The sequence below is a fragment of the Trachurus japonicus genome, chromosome 3, assembly GCF_045865225.1.
Source record: "Trachurus japonicus isolate A0001 chromosome 3, Traja_1.0".
In the NCBI taxonomy this organism is placed as follows: Eukaryota; Metazoa; Chordata; class Actinopteri; order Carangiformes; family Carangidae; genus Trachurus; species Trachurus japonicus.
In genome coordinates, this window is record NC_140909.1 from 38,240,098 (window position 1) to 38,250,680 (window position 10,583).

At 50.8% G+C, this 10,583-nt stretch overlaps 1 long non-coding RNA gene across 4 annotated transcripts; it reads left to right on the plus strand.

Moving 5' to 3' along the window:
* The first annotated feature begins 1,767 nt into the window (after positions 1-1,767).
* LOC146990367 (uncharacterized) lies at positions 1,768-10,371 on the plus strand. 4 transcript variants are annotated; one of them, XR_015035462.1, is made up of 4 exons: positions 1,768-2,210; positions 2,293-2,369; positions 2,451-3,712; positions 9,990-10,371. It is a non-coding gene; the product is annotated as an uncharacterized LOC146990367 (long non-coding RNA). The 4 variants fall into 4 exon arrangements; XR_015035464.1 differs by having other exon boundaries at positions 2,451-3,002; XR_015035463.1 differs by lacking the exon at positions 9,990-10,371 and having other exon boundaries at positions 1,768-2,018; positions 2,100-2,210; positions 2,451-4,098.
* Positions 10,372-10,583: the final 212 nt, after the last annotated feature.

Here is a 10,583-nt window from a genome sequence, read left to right on the forward strand (position 1 = left end):
TTTGGGAACCTCACTCGATAAACACTTCTCCCCATCTGTGGAGTCACAAAAACCACAGAACTATAATCCCTTTTGTTTTAAAAAAAATAATAAAGTAACCTATTTCTAGGAAGAAAATGCAATAAAAAAAATAAAAAAAACCCTCTATATGTATTTTTTTTTTAAAGTCTTAATTTAAACAAAACAGTCATAACAAAAATGTAAAAATAAATTATAAAGTATACATTTTTATTTTTAAAAAAAGGAATGATCCACTGGAACTTCTTCAGCAAATAACCAAGTAATTAGGACAATAACTTGTCAGGAAACACAGTTTTAAACTGTTAGAGAATACAGTTACTCAATTCTACCGTTACTACAATAAATACCACAGAACAGAACCAAGGGTGAAGAATGCAGGGCTAATCAAAGCCCCCACCACCAGCCCTCCCTGGAGCCTGCTTAAGATGATCCGCCAGGGCGCTGTCGATATTTACCTCTGTGGCGCTGGGAGTTGACCTCATTACAGCATCTGAAATAATAAGGGAAGAGCATGTGGTGGAAAATTGCTATGATGGGTATTCTCCTTGTAATAAGTGGTAACATAGTCTTTGAAGTAGTTGTAGTAAGACCATGTAGCAATCCTGTTAACTCCATTAGTGGAGACATTTGTGTATTGACCATAATAAACCTGGGGGCAGAGGAAGGACACTAGGATGACCTATGTACAACCTTGTTTACTAACTGATCTAGGTTGTAAATTCCTATAGGGAAACCAACAACTGGGGTAGACATTTGTTGAGTAACACATCTGTTGATTGTTTTATTGTCTGAGAAAGCTAGAAGTGCTTGTAGTAATGAAGTAACCAGAGTCATAAAGTGGGGTATAAGAAGGGACTGCAACCTCTGTTCTTGGGGCACTACTCTGAACTGCTACTGCCATGTAGTTCTGTGTTCTGTTCCCTTCTCCCCTTCTCTGTGGAGAATGGAGAATAAACTTGGGTGCATGCTACCTCTCCTGTCTTGTTCTTTGACTCGCCACCGGCAGGACCAATATTCCCACGACAAGATGGTGGCAGCGGTGGGATCTCGTGAGTGATTCGTCCATCTGCTGAGGGCAGACAGAGGCTGATCACCCCGAACAGGAAAAAAGTTCGGTCTCAAACCTCGACTCGTTCAGAGAGAGAGAGAGCTGACTGACTCAAGGCAGAGGGACCATCACCGACGAGACAAAAAGAGCAAAAGGGCGAGTCAAAGAACAACACTTGTTACGGTAACGGGGTTTAAAAAAAAAGAAAAAAAAAAAAAGAAGGCTGTGTTTATCTTTCCTGTGCTGTTCACCTGGAGAAGAGAGGCTCTCAAAAGGGCACAGCCATATTCCGCCTGCAGAACTGCTGAGGGTATTCGGTAAAGTACCCATTTGGGGGGTCTGGGACCTCTAGTGCTTCTAAGGCGAGAGGCCGTACTAGTAAAGATCCAACTACGGGGTCGGGGTATTCTGGGAATACTGCCTAAAAGTTGTCTCTGGGAGGCACGTGTAAATAGCCGGGGTTTACACCTAATAGACGCGTAGAGGCCGTGAGGACGCTCATTGAGCATGGGATCTAACAGCAGTCAGGAATGTGAGCCTGTGTCGCCAAACGAGCAATGCATGAAAGATAAATATGGTGATGAAACAATTAAGTTTATGCCGCTGTGGTGTAGCAAAATGGGTTTCCCAAAAGGGGGTTCCTTTAGTTTGCAACACTTGGCGTTGTTTAGAAGGAAAACTAAGTGTGGCCGGAGCACGGCTCACTCCTCCTCACAGTGGGGCGCTGTGTTGTTCTGGTGCACTGATTTATGGGCGGGGAACACACCTCTATATAGGAGTCTGGTTTTACCTGGCGCGCGCTCTCTTCCCGTTCCGCTCGTCCGTGGTGGTGGCTGTGGCCTGGTGTAGCGGAGCTTGGGTTGGCGTTGTGAAGCCACGTGGCTGCATCAGCAGTGAAGCGTCTCTGGCGTGTTGCCAGGAGAGGCACGCTGTTTCCCTAAGCGCACAGGTAAGGCGCACTGATGCGCACCGCTGCTTTCTCTTCCACTCATCTCCCGACTGTTTGTTGATCTGATTGTTTCTGCTGCAGTGTGGCGTGCTGCTGGTGTTGGTATTGGTGAAGCCGTTTGGCTGTGCCGGCATTGGAGTGTCTCTGGCGTGGTGCCAGAGAAAGACGCACGTTCCCTCCTTCAGCGCACGGGTAAGGCGCGTCAGAACACACCGCTGCTTTCTCTTTTCATTCACGTGCCGATTGTTCTGTGACATGGTTGTTTCTGCTGCAGTGTGGCGGACTGCTGGGGCTACGGGGCTGGTTCGCCCTGTTGGAAGCCTTTCGGTGTTGTTGCTCTGTCTTCACGTGGTAAGTTGGCGTTGTCCGCCCCTCGTTTCAGTCTGTTCCGCCGCTCCCAGCTGATTGTACTGTCCTGCTCTGTTGTCCTAGACTACGCCTCCCGGTGCTCCGTAATGCCCTGCTGGTGAGGCCCAAAAACTGTTAAAGCCACCATCTTCTGGACCCGCTGCTGTTTTGGCTCACTGGAATTGCTCTGACTCCTCGGCTCTCCTGAGCTACGACGGAGTGATTGATACGCTCCTCACGGAGCTGGTGTCGGAGCTTGATTGTTACTTTAGGAATTTGTTTAGTTTATTAATTATTGTGAAAAGATTTATTTTGTAGTTATTTGTTTAGTTCGTTTGGCTAGCATCATTTATTCTTTTGTTTATTTTGTTTGATGAACATTTGTTTACTTTGGTTTGATTTGTTTTCTTATTTACTTAAAATACAGTGTGTGTGTGTGTGTGTGTGTGTGTGCATGCGTGAGAGAGAGAGGTTGGCGACACGAGCGCTGCATTAACTGGGAGGCTGGTTTATAATTTTGTTTCTTTTCTTTGTGGACAGGTGCTGAGGGCCAAGGCGGCGACCCAATCCCTGGTGGTGGTCTTTTCTTCACGAACCCCTTGTGTGTGTGTGTGTGTGGTGCCACGGGTGTTTTTGGTTAGTTACTCCTCCCCTTGATTTGATTTTGGGCCGCCGTAGCGACCCCAGTTCTGTCCACCCTTGCCTCCATGCCCCCAGTCCAAGTAAAATGCAGCCAGTGTTGATGTGACCTGTTGTTGATAATTGCAAATAAAATATTTTTGTACTTTTCTAATACGTCTCTGCCCGTGGTATTGAACCTGTGAGGACCTTATATACGAGAGAAAGGTATTAACTATTTTCCTTTAAGAATATCTATAACTATCTCCTGGGGCGAAACTCCCCAGGTGGCGTTGTTGGTACATTTTTCCACCCTCCACTTGCCACAAACTTGGCGTTGTTGGCAGGATACCACAATTAAAGGGGCAGAGACGCAATTTTTTTGTCATTTGGATTTATTATTCAATTTCCTGTTCTTTCTTTTTTTTTATTGAGAGCCAGTATTTGTACAGCGTTAGAGCCAAAACAGCAGTGCTTAGTCCAGTGTTCGAGTTCTCGTACGATCTTGTATAGCTGTCTTTCAGGCAACATGGAGGAGGAGATGCAGCGGCTTAGGGAGTTGGTGCTGCAGCTTACGGCGGACAACGAGCGACTCCACCAGGAGCGTGCTGCTTCCCCGGGGGGCTCTGGTGGGGCTGCTTCGGCCTCCTCTGGTCCGGCTGGCCCTGCCCTCGCTGCTGGCGTCACAGCTGCTGTTGCAGAACGGTTGGTGGTGATCCCAAGAGACCGTAAGTGTCCTATGTTCAATGGTAAATCGGGCTTAGGTATTGTTGAGTGGACAGAAGAGGTCCAAGCGTGCGTGCGTGCTCGGCGCCTTCCTGCGGTAGAAGAGGCATTGTTTATCTTTGATCATTTGGAGGGAGAGGCGAAGGAAGAGATTAAGTTTCGCTCTGGTGAGGAACAGAGAGATCCAGCTCAAATTATCGCCATCTTAAAGGAGCTCTATGGTTGTAGCCAGTCTTATGTCACCCTTCAACAGGCTTTCTTTTCTCGGCACCAACAGGAAGGTGAAACACTGCAGGAATTCTCATTAGCTCTTATGGCTTTAATGGCACAGGTTGAGCGTCAGGCACCTGAGAGAATGCCCAACGCTGATATTCTTGTCAGAGACCAGTTTATAGAGCATGTCCTCGACTGCTCCCTCCGTCGGGAGCTTAAGCAGCTAGTCCGTCGCCAGCCCACCATCACCCTGTTGGCCCTGCGGACTGAGGCAATTAGATGGGAGAGGGAAGGTCTTCCAGGTGGCACTAGGGGTCGCAGTTCTTCACTGCCAACATCTTATGGCCTCCAGTATGGAGTACAGGGCCGTCTCCATCAAGCCCCTCAGGTCACTCCTCAGGAGCCAGGATTGGGAGCAGTAATGGATCTCTTGAAGCGTCAGCAAGAGCAGCTGAATCAACTTGCCAAGACAGTAGCTTCTCTACAGGCCCCTCCTCCATTGGGTCCAGTGTCCCGTTCTGGCCCTGTCATTTGCAGGAGGTGTCAACAGCCTGGCCATTTTGCCCATGAGTGTGATGGTGAGCGGGTTCCTCCCCGCCGGCGTGCTAACTCTGTCACTGCTTTCAACCCACATGCTGTCATGTCCTCTCGTTCTTCCCAGCAGTCGGGAAACTGAAGACCGCTGAGCTGCCGAGCCACAGCTCAGTTGGGGAGTCCACAGGCTCACAGCCAGGTGCTGCAGTTGAGCTGATTGCCCCTTGCCCAAACATTAATGTGTCTATTGGGGGGATTAGTGTAGAGTGCTTGGTGGATACTGGTTCCATGGTATCCACCATTACCGAAAGTCTCTTTTTGGCCCAGTTTGAGCCATGGGGCCATGACCGCCTTCGTTCTTGTCAGTGGCTACAGCTGCGTGCGGCTAATGGCCTCGCCATCCCATACATTGGTTACTTGGAACTTGATGTGGAACTGTGTGGCAAAGTGATGCCCTGTTGTGGGATACTTGTTGTGAAAGACCCCCCTGGAGCTTCATCTTCTGTCCCTGGAATCCTAGGGATGAATGTAATCCGTAGATGTTATCAAGAGCTTTTTGGTCTGTTCGGGTCTTCCTTGTTTGAGTCACCCTCTGTGTCAGGGGCACCTAGTCCAGTTGTGGCTGCTCTTCAACAGTGTCACCAGTCTTCAGACCAGGTTATCTCGAGCCTCACTGGTGCCGTAAAGGTCCGAGGCAAGCGGGTAGTGCGTATACCTGGGGGAATGATGAAGATGGTCACTGCTACCTGTCCAGAACAGTTTTCCGGTCAGAGTGTCTTATTTGAGCCTCCTGGGTCTGGGTTACCAGCCGGGCTGTTGGCGTCCCCATGCATGTTGAAGGTTGTTCATGGTACTGTGAGTGTTCCAGTGGTGAATGTTGGTGAAGCAGAGGTCCTCCTTTACCCCCGGACTAATCTTGGTGTCTTGAATGCTGCTCAGGTTGTCAGCTTGCCTGCAGGGGTAACTGAGGTGGGGTCAACCGTGGCCACGGTATCCTCCCAGGCAGCCACCCCCTCGGTCCTCGATAGGGTTGGCTCATTGGATCCATCGGCTTTAACTGAGCAGGAACAGGCCAGTGTGAGGTCTTTACTGGACAGGTATGACTCAGTCTTTGCAGCTAATGAGGGGGATTTGGGGTGCACCAACCTCATCGCACATGACATACCTCTGCTCGATGATGTCCCTGTCCGGCAGAGGTATCGCCGCATCCCTCCCTCAGAATATGAGGCAGTGAAGACGCACATTAACCAGCTTCTTGAGTCACAAGTCATCCGTGAGAGCAGCAGCCCTTATGCGTCTCCCATTGTGTTGGTGAGGAAAAAGGACGGGGGCTTGCGGCTGTGTGTGGACTATAGGCTCCTCAATAGTAAGACCAGAAAGGATGCCTTCCCACTGCCTCGTATTGAGGAGAGCTTGGACACACTTTCAGGAGCCCGCTGGTTTTCTACCCTCGACCTGGCCAGCGGGTACAATCAGGTGCCAATGGCTGAAGAGGACCGCTCCAAGACCGCCTTTTGCACCCCCTTTGGTCTTTTTGAGTTCAATCGGATGCCCTTCGGCCTCTGTAACGCCCCGAGCACTTTCCAGCGGCTGATGCAGCGGATGTTTGGCGATCAGCAGGGTCAGTCCCTGCTGCTTTACCTCGACGACATCATTATCTTTTCATCTTCTGTTGAACAACACCTGCAGCGGCTGGAGATGGTGCTCGGGCGGCTTCAGAGAGAAGGCCTTAAAGCCAAGGCGGAGAAATGTGCATTTTTCCAACAACGGGTATCGTACTTGGGCCATGTCATCTCGAGTCAGGGAGTGGCGACAGACCCAAAGAAAATTGAGGCTGTGGCCAGTTGGCAGCGCCCCAGTCACATCTCGGAAGTGCGCTCTTTTTTGGGTTTCGCCAGCTACTATCGGCGCTTTGTCGATGGTTTCGCCAAGCTGGCCAAGCCCTTGCATCAGTTAGTAGCCAATCTTGCTGGCACCAAGTCAAGAAAGGGGTCGGGCCAGACACTGGGGACCGCCTGGACGCCTCAGTGTGAAGAGGGCTTCCAAGCTCTGAAGGCTAAGCTGGTCTCCGCCCCAGTACTGGCCTACGCGGACTTCTCACGCCCGTTCATTCTTGAGACCGATGCCAGCCACAGTGGGCTCGGGGCGGTACTTTCACAAGAGACGGACAGTGGTGTGAGACCGGTGGCTTTCGCCAGCAGGGGTCTCCGGCCCACTGAGCGCAACATGTCCAACTACAGCTCTATGAAGCTGGAATTTCTTGCGCTCAAGTGGGCCGTGACGGAGAAGTTCCGGGAATATTTGTTGGGGCACAAATGTGTTGTGTACACAGACAATAACCCGTTGAGCCACCTTCGGTCCGCTAAACTTGGAGCTGCAGAGCATAGATGGGCTGCGGAGCTCGCTTCCTTCAATCTTGAAATCAAATATCGTTCTGGGCGCAGCAACAGGAACGCAGACGCACTGTCACGACAGTATGTGTCTGTCCCCCACTTGGCCCCTCCATCTTGGCCTGGCACTTTGATCCCCAGCAGCATTCAGCAAAGTGCCCAGTCAGGTCCTGTTGTGTCTGCTACTCAGTCGTTGATTTCCATTCTTCCATCCCACTCTGCATCTGATCTCCGCTGTATGCAAGAGGATGATCCTCTGCTGAAGGAGGTGTTGTTTTTTTGGAACCGTGGGTCCCTTCCCACCTCAGTTGAGAGGCGGCAGCTTTCCCAGTCAGCAATTGCACTTTTGCGTCAATGGGACCGCCTGGTCAAAGAAGATGGCGTGCTCTTCCGCCGGGTCTTTCGTCCTGACGGCGGTGAAGAGTTCTTTCAACTTGTCTTGCCTGCTGTGCTCAAGCAGGAAACGCTGCATCAACTCCATCAGGACCATGGCCACCAGGGCATAGAGAGGACAACTGAGTTGGTCCGGCAACGTTGCTATTGGCCAGGGATGTCTTCGGATGTTAAGAACTGGGTCCAGCGGTGTGAGCGCTGCCAAGTCTCCAAAGACTCAGGGCAGGTTCCACATAGTCATATGGGCCATCTACTTGCATCCCGGCCAAACGAGATCTTGGCCATTGATTTCACGTTGCTTGAGCCCTCCCGCAATGGACTTGAAAATGTTTTAGTTTTGACTGATGTGTTCAGTAAATTTACAGTGGCTGTCCCCACCCGGGACCAACGGGCCTCAACGGTGGCCCAGGTTTTGGTCTCTGAATGGTTCTATAAATTTGGTGTCCCAAGTCGCCTGCATTCGGACCAAGGCAGGAGTTTTGAGAGTTCCTTGATCTATCAGCTCTGCGCTTTGTACGGTGTTGCCAAGTCCCGTACTACCCCCTACCATCCAGCGGGGAACGGCCAATGCGAAAGGTTTAACCGGACCCTACATAACCTTCTGCGTACCTTGCCAGCTTCCCGCAAACGGGACTGGGCTTCTTGTCTGCCACAGGTGCTCTTTTGTTATAACACCACACCACATCAGAGCACCGGTGAGTCACCCTTTTATTTGATGTTTGGGCAGGAGCCTCGTCTTCCGGTGGACTTCCTCCTTGGTCGTGTTCAGGATCCAGTGCCTGGTGAGGTACAGGACTGGGTTGCTGAACATCGAGCTCGACTTCGAGTTGCTTTTGAGGGTGCACGTGGACGGCTTTTGGCTGCAGCTGACAAACGTAAACAGAGACACGATCAACATGTCCGGGTTGCACCTTTGTCTGTGGGCCAGTTGGTGTACTTGAGGGACCATGGTGTGAGAGGTCGACACAAGATCCAAGACCTCTGGAGCTCAGTGGTCCACCAGGTTGTGAGGGCTCCTGCTGCTGAGGGAGCAGTCTACACAGTGGCTCCTGTTGATGACCTGGATAGGACCCGCAATGTGCACAGAGACATGTTGAAGGCTGTGGTCCAGCCTGAGGTTGTAGTTGCTCTGCCTCCGGTTCCATCTTCACCAACCTTGCCTCCATTGGTAGCCTCTGCTGATGACTCCTCCAGCAGTGACCTTTGGTTTCTAGTGTCTGAGACCTCTGCACCACCAACTGCTGCGCCGCCACTTGTGGTGAGTCCTGATGCCCCTTCTGGCCCGGCTGCGACACCGCCCCAGGCTGCGTCCAGCTCAGCAACATCCTTGGATCATGGGGATTCATCACGGCCAGCTTTTTCCCTGCTCCCAGTTGACCAGCCTAGTACCAGCCAACACTCGCTGCGTCGAACCACTCGTCCCACTGCTGGCAGTCATCCAAATGTCCACCATCTTCCTCGGTCAGCTGGTTTCCATGGCCATGCTGCTACCCAAGACCCCGTGTCTAATTCTCAAACAGTTGTGTTTAGACCGTGGTGTTAGTTCTTGAGACTTCGGTCCATCGTCGGGTCGACGATCCAAAAGGTGGAGGTAGATGTGGCCGGAGCACGGCTCACTCCTCCTCACAGTGGGGCGCTGTGTTGTTCTGGTGCACTGATTTATGGGCGGGGAACACACCTCTATATAGGAGTCTGGTTTTACCTGGCGCGCGCTCTCTTCCCGTTCCGCTCGTCCGTGGTGGTGGCTGTGGCCTGGTGTAGCGGAGCTTGGGTTGGCGTTGTGAAGCCACGTGGCTGCATCAGCAGTGAAGCGTCTCTGGCGTGTTGCCAGGAGAGGCACGCTGTTTCCCTAAGCGCACAGGTAAGGCGCACTGATGCGCACCGCTGCTTTCTCTTCCACTCATCTCCCGACTGTTTGTTGATCTGATTGTTTCTGCTGCAGTGTGGCGTGCTGCTGGTGTTGGTATTGGTGAAGCCGTTTGGCTGTGCCGGCATTGGAGTGTCTCTGGCGTGGTGCCAGAGAAAGACGCACGTTCCCTCCTTCAGCGCACGGGTAAGGCGCGTCAGAACACACCGCTGCTTTCTCTTTTCATTCACGTGCCGATTGTTCTGTGACATGGTTGTTTCTGCTGCAGTGTGGCGGACTGCTGGGGCTACGGGGCTGGTTCGCCCTGTTGGAAGCCTTTCGGTGTTGTTGCTCTGTCTTCACGTGGTAAGTTGGCGTTGTCCGCCCCTCGTTTCAGTCTGTTCCGCCGCTCCCAGCTGATTGTACTGTCCTGCTCTGTTGTCCTAGACTACGCCTCCCGGTGCTCCGTAATGCCCTGCTGGTGAGGCCCAAAAACTGTTAAAGCCACCATCTTCTGGACCCGCTGCTGTTTTGGCTCACTGGAATTGCTCTGACTCCTCGGCTCTCCTGAGCTACGACGGAGTGATTGATACGCTCCTCACGGAGCTGGTGTCGGAGCTTGATTGTTACTTTAGGAATTTGTTTAGTTTATTAATTATTGTGAAAAGATTTATTTTGTAGTTATTTGTTTAGTTCGTTTGGCTAGCATCATTTATTCTTTTGTTTATTTTGTTTGATGAACATTTGTTTACTTTGGTTTGATTTGTTTTCTTATTTACTTAAAATACAGTGTGTGTGTGTGTGTGTGTGTGTGTGCATGCGTGAGAGAGAGAGGTTGGCGACACGAGCGCTGCATTAACTGGGAGGCTGGTTTATAATTTTGTTTCTTTTCTTTGTGGACAGGTGCTGAGGGCCAAGGCGGCGACCCAATCCCTGGTGGTGGTCTTTTCTTCACGAACCCCTTGTGTGTGTGTGTGTGTGGTGCCACGGGTGTTTTTGGTTAGTTACTCCTCCCCTTGATTTGATTTTGGGCCGCCGTAGCGACCCCAGTTCTGTCCACCCTTGCCTCCATGCCCCCAGTCCAAGTAAAATGCAGCCAGTGTTGATGTGACCTGTTGTTGATAATTGCAAATAAAATATTTTTGTACTTTTCTAATACGTCTCTGCCCGTGGTATTGAACCTGTGAGGACCTTATATACGAGAGAAAGGTATTAACTATTTTCCTTTAAGAATATCTATAACTATCTCCTGGGGCGAAACTCCCCAGGTGGCGTTGTTGGTACATTTTTCCACCCTCCACTTGCCACATAAGTAAAGAAGAAAAAGAAATAAGAAAGGGTAAGAAGGTAGTAATGATGGATTTGAGGAAGTGGAATAGCAAAGAGCGGCATTTAATGCGTGGGAAAAGGAAGCGAAGCGTAGGGATAGAAAGCAAACTTGTAAGTTGATGAAGAAGGTGCTTGTAGAGCAATCAGACATGACAAGAACAGACAATT